The sequence below is a fragment of the Triticum dicoccoides genome, chromosome 3B (assembly GCF_002162155.2).
Source record: "Triticum dicoccoides isolate Atlit2015 ecotype Zavitan chromosome 3B, WEW_v2.0, whole genome shotgun sequence".
NCBI lineage: Eukaryota > Viridiplantae > Streptophyta > Magnoliopsida > Poales > Poaceae > Triticum > Triticum dicoccoides.
The window spans coordinates 810,303,789-810,314,961 of NC_041385.1; the positions used below are offsets into that span (position 1 = coordinate 810,303,789).

The 11,173-nt window shown below is 44.3% G+C and overlaps 1 long non-coding RNA gene across 1 annotated transcript; it reads right to left on the reverse strand.

Annotated features, from left to right (window-relative positions):
- Positions 1–838: 838 nt before the first annotated feature.
- LOC119282394 lies at positions 839–1,532 on the reverse strand. The gene is made up of 3 exons (XR_005138732.1): positions 1,436–1,532; positions 1,186–1,268; positions 839–1,064 (listed from the first exon to the last, which is right to left on the reverse strand). It is a non-coding gene; the product is annotated as an uncharacterized LOC119282394 (long non-coding RNA).
- Positions 1,533–11,173: the final 9,641 nt, after the last annotated feature.

An 11,173-nucleotide genomic window follows, 5' to 3' on the forward strand; every position in this document is an offset into this window, starting at 1 on the left:
GAGCGGAGAATGAGATGGGTCTCGCTCGGTGTCTGGCGCGCTAGCTAGTAGTACTAGATCGTTGATGGCGCGCGTTGCTGCGTCCGTCAATTTTGATGATAGAATGATCGGAAGTTCCAAAATTATAGTCCCAAAATAAATTGTAGCAAATACATATCACTAATCAAATACAACCTCCGTTCCAAATTACATGTCGTAGATTTGTATCTAGACAAATCTAAGACAAGTAATTTGGGATGGAGTAGTTTATTGGAGTTTGGGTTTGATTTGTATGATTGACAATCAGCATGTTCACTATTCACCTGACTGCGCCTAAGTTGGACATCCTTCCACATGGCTGCCCCTAAGTTGGACATTCTTCCACATGACACTAAGATACTCAAGTAATATCCAAGATTGGACCATGAAAGGAAGCGTGCATATAACCAAAGCACCTAGAATACCAAACAGCAAAAGTTATTAGGCTTATACAGAAGTCTTTCAGATACAACATGAACCAGTTTATGCAGTACCACTTAATACATAATGCACGCAGTTGAAAATTATCTAAAAGCATATGAAACATGAACTAAAATGCCATCCCTTAGAAGTCTTAGAAATATGATTTTGGCCTACTTTTACAAGGCTAGAGCTGGACGGACATGTTAAAACAGACTGTACATAAGAAGTGTTCTACAATATCTGAAAACAGAAGTATTTGATACACGACTTATTTAGCCTCTCATTGAAATTTTAAGCATGCAATAAATGGTGTAATGAATTGCTCACGGAGTAATGAATTGGTACAGGACCAACGTCGACAATAAGAAACCTGTAGTGTTGGATTAGTCACAGATTTCTTATCTTAGAAATAAATGGTCTGGTTAGGTATGAAGTGACATAAATTATGTGGACAACAAGTTAGGCAATCATTATTTATTGCTATATCTTTCAAAAAACACTTCATAATTCATATATGTGCCATATTGTCCAGAAGTTCATATTACAACAAGTATGGTACATTTGTAATTGTAAGGAAATACGTAGTCAATATGACCTGTATATGTCTCCAAGATCCAAAGATCCTGAAAAGAGCATGGTACCTTCAATAAAGGTCAATGTCTCAAAAAGTAGGCAAGGAGAAACTCAAAATTGTTCGAGACCATAATTTTGTGGCAGAACGAACGCAATCAGGGAGTTGCCAACCTAGCATGTTCAAGTGCTCCAGAACTGGACTTCAAATCTATAGTGGTCAACATGATGAAACATCTTCCTTCTTGCATATCCGGCTGCACAAAATCAAAAAATCATTCAAGGAATTTCAATACATCTACATGTTTATAAAGAATATATAACCATGCATGAACAAGTCCGGAAACAATAATCTGACTAAAAGATAAGTTTGACACCTTTGTAGCAAGTGTCACCAAAAGTTAGTTTTCAGGATGCTTGTTACCTTAACTTCGTTGTGCACATCTTCTGGAGTTGATATGCCTGTAAATCAAAGGAAGCAACTATGATAAGTATACCGTAGGAAGTAAGGAGCTTATTTGTATGCTTGCATCTTGGTAACAGGCAACAACACCTTCGTAATTAAAATAGTAGCAAGACTTGTAATGTTCACATTGCCACTCTCGACATAATGTACTCAGAGATTCAACTATATTCTCTTTTTATACATTTATCAGCAGAAAACCCAAGGTATAGCTCATAATAAAGCTCAGATTTATCTCCTTCCACAACATGAATACTTCAGGACATCAATGCTGAAATGTTACTAATTAACAAAAAAATGTCACCCAGGACAGCAAGGTGTCACTGATAAATTTGATCAGAACAACCTTCAGTTCACAATGAATAAATGAAAATTTGTATTTAAAATTTGGAAAAACCTGCACCAAACAATGTGACAGCTCGACCATGAGGGAAAAAAGGAAATAAAATCACCAAAGGAGGAGCTCAAGCCTGGGACTGTTTGCAATGCAACATGAGGAGCTAGCAACCAATAGTAGTTGTGTTCCCGACAGCTTCGATCAGGACACGAGTCCTCTCAATTAATATACAATAAGTGAGTGAGAGAGAGAGTACCTGTTGAGGGAACGAACGCATGGAAAGAGGGCATAAGTACGTCATACATCTTAGGCTGGTTATATACCACCGCCGCCGGGAGAGCTGGCAAGTCGCGGTGGGCTTTGCCGCTCAAGGCGGCAATCAGATAGGCTGCGGTCTGCGGAGCCTGCATCGGCGGGAGCAGAGCTGCATCAATCAGCAAGAGCTCGTAGGCGGATTGCCCGCGTGGGCTGGATCGACCGCCCCGGATTCATCCGCTCCCGCGCGTCCGCTCGATCCCCTCGGGCGCCTCGCTCCGGCTGGATCCCCTCATGCGCCTCGGCTGGACCCTCATCCCGCTGATCGCCTGAATCCCTCGCCGCCTCGCCTGGATCCACAGAAACCGCACGCATCCTCTCTCTGTATCCCCGCACGCACCCTCTCCGCATGGGCTGGATGACTCGGGCAGATGGAGCGGTTATACTGTCCTTAATATGCGATTGGACGGATGGAGCGGGCAGAGACGATGATGGCGCTGCAGACATGCATGTGACGCTCCAGCTAGCTAGCTAGAGCATGCACCATTTGGGCAACCTGCATTTCTGGCCCCAGGCAAAGCAGTTGCATCGGTGCATTGCATTGCGGTTGGGATCCGCTGAACCGGACGGTGCGGTGCGCATGGGTCAATGGTCATCTAAGTCATCTTCCATATGGGGCGATGCAGTGACCAGATGAAAAGCTACGTACCAGTAGTCAGTAATGCACCGATGGTCCTCCACGATCTCATAGACAAAGTAATTTTCTATTTTATTTTTACAAGAACAAACACCTTTTTTAATGAAAGAGAGAAAACATCCACAATAACATGGTAAAAGTAAAACAACACACAACATTCTTTTATCTCGAAAAAAGAAATAAGAAAAAGGAGCAGTCTCACGCTCTTCGAATTTTCTATCCATCTGTCATCACATGTGGTTTGCATGTGGGGCCTGCACTCACATGCGGGTGTATGACAAGATGAAAAGTTTACATTGTCAATAATGCTAGCTATAGACTTCCACCATAACTTTGGTAAGGAAAAGAGATATAACAGATACAATAACTTGTTAAGAGTAAGAAAGCAAAATATAATGTCCATATCTGGAAAAAAGAAAAGAAAAAAAAAGCAGTCTATCACTAACGCTCTTTAGTTTCTTTCCATCCGTCTGGTCATTGGATTTATAAATTGCATGCCTTCATGCATTGGCAAGAACGGAAAGTTTGGTCATGAAACTGAACAAGGAAAATGGGTGGTGCATCTTACGACCCACATGGTTGTTATTTGCTGTAACCCAAATGCTAAAAAGTGCATGCGTGCCTGTTGACGCGATCGAGCAATCACCATGACAACCGTCGGATTGCTTCCTCGCACATGCGATCGAGGCCAGGTTTTTTTCCTGTCGGAGGACGTTTCGTGGCCTTGGTGCAGCTCTTCCAAGACAATTGTTTACCTGAGGGGCCCACCACTACCCCACGTCCTGCCATTGGCGCAGTTTTCGAAACCGCTAGGGGAGAGGCGTCGCTCTATCCACCGCTCTATTCCCCAACCAAATCCATTCCTCCTTGTCGCCCCATCCTCGCTTGTTCTTCGCAGGTTCAACCACCGGCCGCAGAAATTGGAGCGCCCGACGGCTGCCGGAGACGTGAAGGTCGTGCATAGTGGTGGTGTTTGAGCGGTGGAGGTGCGCGAGGGTGCGGCGGTGCGCGCGGGGACCGCAGAAGAGAGCTGGCACGGGGTGAAACTCAGCGTGTCGTTCTCTGTCCAGGGAAAAAGGGCGCGGGATGAAGGTCGCCGACGCTGCGTTTCCGGCGGCCGAGTCACTGCGAGGAATCCTGAGGTAAGGACCAGATGCACCCAACGTCATGTTTTCCCATTTTCTGCTTGTTGTAGGGTTGGTAGTCGATGTTCCGTTTGGGGATTCATGGGCGCAGGGAGGTGGAGGTCATCATGTGCTCATAGAATGGTACCCAACATGTTGGCTTCACGATTTGTGGCGGGGACGATCGTGGTGGGGGATTCATCGGACCATGCCCATGAGGGATTGGGGGTGTTTTGGCATATCTGTTTGTTCTGAGATGGGGATTTTCCTGATTTTTAGTGTAGGAGTTGCCTGGCAGATCCTGTGTACGACTTTTGTTGGGGATTTTCGGCGAGTTACTTCGATTTTGCGTAGAACTTGCCTGATTAGTGTTAGTTGAGTTGCCGAAACTAGAATTTGTGGGGCAGTGTTTGATACAGAAGGTGCCTGGATTTATGTTTCATAGTTGCCTGATTAGTGTTAGCTGAGTTGCCGAAACTAGAGTTTGTTCGGCAGTTGTTTGAAACAGAAGTTGCCTTGACTTTGTGTTTCATGGTTGCCAATATGATGTAGAAATTTGCCACACATTCATTTTTCAATTCTAGTTGTTTTAGGTTAGATTTTGTTGTAGAAATTTGCTAGAAATCAGTATATGAGTTGCGTGGACCTTTGATCCACAGTTGCCAGATCAGGGGGTTTATGTTTGTTTTGTGTGTTGCTTCCTTTGCTTTTTTTTATTGTGTAAGTTATTTTTATATTTTGGGGATTTAGCTATAATGGTTCATCAGCAGGGTCTAGGAAATGTCTTAGTCATTTTGTCAGGCAAACTATAGTGCTACAAGTAGAGAAGTTTTTTTTTAGTAACCTGAAAATATAGTACTTTGTGTTTGCAGTGTTGACAATGTCTGAGGCAAGCAAAAATAGTGATGGTCAAGATCTACAAGCAAACCAACAGGTTGTACAAGAAACAGAGGTAAGAGCTTTGGGTGTGGCACGGTGGCAGTGCTGTTGCCGTGTTCAAGATTTTCTGCTAAACAGATGAACACATTTTTTTCCCAATGCAGGCACACTCATCACAGCAACAAAACCCGACGATAATTTGGTACAAGCGTAGGTGCACTAAAGAAATAACTTGTCGCGGGAAGCGCCCATTAGACATAATTAGCAATGCAAGTGCACAAGATGATGATTTTGAAGGGAAGGAGGTCATGCGGGAGGAGGAATCGAAGCCAAAACACCCGAAGACAGGCGGAAACGAGGTAATCATGCATCATTAATCATAATATCCAGATCCATTTTTTCAAGGTTGTATGATTATGAGTTTTTTTGAGATTTTGTTGTTTATGCAGGCCCACGAAAAAAATTCTGAAACTATATGAAGTCAACTTTTTCAGCATATACTTCTAGGTAAACTACAAACTTGCCTCAGTCTACTACGTGTCTTGCTTACATTCCATGAACATGACTTGCTTTTTGATTTCTTTACCCTATTACCTACTTCTTTGTCTATACACGGCGGTGGATGCAACATAGTCTTGAATTTTTTTAATACTGATTGCACTGATTTTACACCCAAAAAAATCCATAGTAGTTGTTTTTTTGTTGTTGACTACACCGAAAGCTGCCTGAAATAATATCAGTGGTTGCTTGACATTTTTCTTGTAGTTCATGCAACATACTATGCACAATGTTTGGAGATTGAGCCTCAGATAACACATGATGACCCTGAGCGGAGATTGACCTTGTCTGGGGTGAAATACTTCGGATAATGAGCAATCCTAAAAAATTTCCTAATGTTTTTTTGTTTAATTAATTGCCTGACATGGTTCCAATTTTCATTCATGGTTGTTACTTAGGTTGCTTGACTTTTTGCCAAAACTTCCCCAACACATTTAGGTAGTTGCCTCAAAATAACTCGGGTAATGAACAGTCATAAAGTTTTGTCTAATGTTTCTGTTACTTAGTTGCCTGACATGGTTCAGATTTTTTGCTCTAATGGTTTTGTACTCATTAAACTCGTCAATGCCGAGATCAATGAATTATAAATAGATACTACTAATAATAATGTTGCCTACAATCAAAATAACCAATGTATCAAGTCTACATTTTTTTATCCTGAATAACTAATAGATCAAGTCTATAGTATTTTGATTGTAGACTTGCCTACGATCAAAATCAGAGTTGCCGGCAAACAAGTACAGGAGTTGGTTTGCCCTTTCCCAATCAGAGACTAGAATGCAACTCAAGATGTTTTGGCATATGCAGCTCCCCCTAAATGGGTCTTTGCGTTGATTTTTTCGACAACCCACAAATTGTCCCACCAGAATCCCAAATAGTTTAAAAAGATAGTTGTGTGCCCCCCTCCCTGCACATAGAATATGCATAGTCCCATGTGTTCCAGTACATCCAAAAATTGCCTAAGACCTACATCACAGTTGCCTACAAGCTACATACATAGTTGCTTGATTTTATCACCCATTGCAGGACATAGTTTTTCTTTGCCATGCGTTCCATCACGACACAATTTTTTGCCTGCAATCATCAAACACACAGTTTGCCTACAATCACACAATTTTTGCCTCAATCTACTATGTATCCTACCTACAAGCACAGAGTTTTTGCCCCAATGTACTATGCACAATCGGGGGCATGGCCTCTTTATTGCTTTTTCTTACTACTGTTACAACTAGCCGTATGAAACAAATAGTGCTCCCTTTGATCCAAATTGATTGATGCAACCTTTATACAATGTAAAATAGACATTTTATAGAGGCTATGCCAATTAATACAGATCAGAGGGAGTACTTTCTTGTTCATGTGTGGGTTTCGTTCAACACCTCCTTTTATCTTTCACAATGCACCCAACACTAGAATCTTTAGTATATGACCTTCAAAAAGTTGCTTTACTATTGGTGGCCAAGTCTACTAGCCTTTAGGTTGTGGTGTGTTGGAGATTTTGTTGTTTATTCAGGCCCACGGAAAAAATTCTGAAACTATATAAAGTCAACTTTTTCATCATATATTTCTAGGTAAACTACAAACTTGCCTCAATCTAGTACATATCTTGCTTACATTCCATGAACACGACTTGCTTTTTGATTTCTTTACCTATTACCTACTTCTTTGTCTATACACGGCGGTGGATGCAACATAGTCTTGAATTTTTTTAATACTGATTGCACTGATTTTACACCCAAAAAAATCCATAGTAGTTGTTTTTTTGTTGTTGACTACACCGAAAGCTGCCTGAAATAATATCAGTGGTTGCTTGACATTTTTCTTGTAGTTCATGCAACGTACAAAACACGCATAACATAGCCCCAAACCCCAAAGGTTAACATACAAAAAAATTATCTCCAAGGACTTCTATTATTTTTAGTTTTTAGGTTTTGATTTTACCACAAAACCATCAATTGCATGCAAAGCATTCTATACTTGCCTACATCTCAACACAACTTGCCAAAAAAAATTACAAGAAAAAAGAAGAATTTTGGTGGTCTGCGGGCAGGAATTGTTTTTTTAGTATGCTTTTTTGCAGGGGGTCCATTAATTTTTACAGAGGATGCCATACCCAAGCAAGAAGATCCGTTAGACTTTTTTTCCAGGTAAGAATATCACATAGCCATAAAGAGTTAAACAACTTTTTTGTGTTTTGTCTGCACCACCCCTCATAACCCTAGTTCTTGTTTTTTGATCTTCAAATCTCAACAGGTTTTATGGGCAGGCAGTCCCCTATTCTCAAGCAACTAAACTTTCATACAGACATTTTTCTTAGGTAAACTTATCTCATGCCCAAAAGAGCCTCCCAACTAATTTGTTTCTTCCAGCCAAAAAATGGAGTTTTAGGCTGAAACTTATATGCATTTTTTTTCTACATTTCTTGGGAGGACTTTATGCTTTTAGAATCTACGTATTCGATCTCAAGCAAGAAAAGCTTCAACATCCACCACAAGGTAAACTTCACACAGCCCCTGAGAGCATTATATTTTTCTACCTCCTCTTCGTTTTTTGCCTGGATTTAGATGGGATTTGCGTATGCCCCCTGCCTCCCTTCTCAATCTGCTTACATTAGGTTACAAGCCAATTAACTGACCCCCCCCCCCCAGGGTTAGGGCGTTGTATAAACTCACAAATCATGCTGGCCGTTTCTTCAGCCAGTTAACTGACACAATATAGCTTCACTTTTTTTGCATGAAACCTGTACGCAAATTGCCTACAAACCAGGTAGCAGCTGCTCCTAACTTAAACTTTTTCATTTCTTCGGCAAGCAAGCCGATGAATTGGCTCTAGAATCGATGGAAATTGCCTACAAACCTAGTATGAGTTGCTACCTTTTTCAATCTCGTATTTTAAAAAGAAAAACCTAGAGTTTGCCTAGATATACTATGCAAATTGCTTAGATCATATCGCAACTTTCCTACAAACGTAAATGCATTTGCCCAGGGGGACACCAACTTGATGTTCCACATAATATAGAGCCACATTTCTTCCCCTGAAATTTGTAGGCAATTGCCTTCTATCTACTAGTAGTTGCTCCTTACTTCCACTTTCTTTTATCTTTTTTCTTCGGGGCAAGCAAGCTAATGAGTTTGCTGCAGAATCTGTGGAAAGTCCCTACAAAACCAGTGCGAGTTGCTACACAATTTGCCTGGATATACTACACAATTTGCCTGGATATACTACACAATTTGCTTTGATTAGAGCACAATTTTGCCTAAACCTACGAATGGTATGGAGGTTTCACAAACCTCTAAGCAAAAGAGATGCCCCACAATTTTTCTTGCTAGATCATGTTTTTTTCCCTCTATGGTAGGAACCGTTTTTTGACTTCTTCATCGAATTAAACTCCTAAACCAGGGGGTGGGGGTAGTTCTGAAGGAGGGGTGAGGAGATTAGCCATGAGTGCGCAGGGTACCTGTAAGTCGGAGTTTGATGAGAGTTTTCTTTGTTTTTTTTTTCTATAGCTCTTTGCGTGCTAATGGAATTGGAGCTATGGAACTAGATCTGGGAGGAAGAAGACCAAGAACGTTTCAGGATGCGGCTAGGGAGCTCTTTGTATGCTAATGACGTTGAAACTATGGAATTATATCTGGGAGGAAGAAGGCTACCAGAAGTAAGATAGGCTCTGGTAGGCAGTGTGCGGCGTGATTGGCTATTGTCTTTGTGGGATCGGTGTTGTTGGGCACCTTGGGGGATCGGACATGTAGGCTTATCTTTTTTATGAAAGCGGTGAAAAAACTTTCCTAAAACAGGTGTATGCCACGGGATGTTAGGGAGCACACGATTGCTCCCTAGACACATCCTTGCTGTAATATAGGAGCTCTGGCAATTTCCTTAAGATAAAAAAACACATCAACGATATGCATTGCGATCAATTGAGAAATAAGCTTTGGAGTCAGCATAATCAGAGCCCCTGTTAGGTCCCCCCCTCCCCCGCCGCTCCCACGAGCGGCCCGGGCGGAACCTTAGATTAGATCGCCGCCGCCGCTTCCCTTTCTCGCCTTCTTTCTCCCTCGCCGCCGCCAGGGGACGCCGCCGGGCAAAGCCCGCGCGTGCGTCAGCGGTGGCGGGGCTCCCTCCCCCATCGCGAGGCTCCTGGGCGGCGCGGGACGGTCAGCCCTCGTGGCGGCGCTCGGCTCGGTGGCAGGTCGGGCACCGGCGGATCTGGGCGGGGCTCCCCTGCTTGGTGGCGGCGGCGTAGTCTGCGCTGGGCGGCGAGCGCGCGGGCTCCTCCTCATCCCGATCTGATGGCGCCGTGGTGGTGCCGGCACTCGGGCGTGCGGCGGGGTACGTGAGGGTGGTCGGCGCGCGCCTTCCTCCCCGATCTGATGGCTCCACGGTGGCGCCAGTGCTCGGGCGGTTGGCTTCGGCAAGCGGTGGCGGACGCTAGGCTCTCGGCGGCGCTACGGCATATGCAGGCGGCGGTGGTCTCTGTGCACGGTCGGTGGCTCCGCCTCTGACCCGGATGGCGTGGGGGATGGCGGCGGCCGGCCGTGGCCGGTGATCTGGATGCGGTGGTGCCGGCGGCTCGCTGATATGCCGGTACTCCAGGGTCTGCCTGGTGGTGCTGGTGGTGACGGCGGCCCGGGCACGAGAGTTGGATCCCTTCGAGCTGATCTGGGTGAAAACTTGCCTTCGGCTCCTGCTAAGGCCGGCGGTGGCGGCGTATCTACGTTGTTTCCTTCTTGAAGGCATCGCCGTGGAGAAGTTCAAGGCTACTCTCTGCTACCTCTGGGAAAACCCCAGATCGGATGATCGGATGACGGCGGCGTTCTGGTGTCGTTCCTTCCTTGGGGGCGTCATTCTTGGAGGTACACACGTGATCGAAGGACCAGATGACGATTTCTTTGGTGGAGCGGTGCTTCATCCTATACACTGATGGCGACGGATCTTGACGGTGTGGCGCAGTGCAGATTCGGAGTTCGCTCTGGGAGGATGGACTCACGCAGGAGGACGACGCTGTCGGGCGTCGTGGTGGCATCGATAGCAGAGAGACCTGGCACGGTACATGCAACAGTATAGCTCTGAAGATGGATTGGTGGCAGGTGGCTGCGGCGGCCTCATACCCGGCAGGCGTCCTGGTTGAGGAGTGCGCCGGACTGGTCGGTGCCCCATACCCGGCAGGCGTCCTGGTTGAGACCTCAGGTCTTAGATGTTTAGGTTTGGTTGCGATGTCTGTTTGGTATTAGGCCCAGACTATCTGTGCCCCTTCATCGATTGGATAGGTGTAGCGACAGTTGTTGCTTAGACGGTGGCTTTAGTCTTGCTGTTGTATGGCTTTGTACGGTCTTGTGAGAATAATTAATAAAGTGGCCGTATGCATCGCCCAGATGCAGAGGCCGGGGGTCATCCTTCTTTTCTAAAAAAATGCATTGCGATTAAAAACTAGGCTGGGTTTGGTTTGGTCGTCTCTATGTTGTGGATCGCCAAGTCTTGTTGTGATCCTTAAGTCGTTTCCGTTTATGTCGTATCGCTTTTATGGGATCATTCCATGTATCACCTTTTTAAAATGAATTTACTTGCAACTCTTCTACATGGTTCAAAAAATTAAGATAAAAAACGAAAAGAAGAAACATCAGTTAAAAGCAAGAAAAACTAATAAGGAGAAAACTCAAGGAGTATATTTGCAAGCTCAAAGCCTCGCTGGGAAATTTCCTCGGCTAGGTATGCCACATAAAGGATAGGGTGAACCCCGCAACTTACCTTTGTGTATTGTGTTCGCATCCAGTCCACAAACTCGTAAAATACACGACTAGCACCATATTCTCGTATAAGTAATATCTCCTTGAGCAGCAGCAGCCACACTC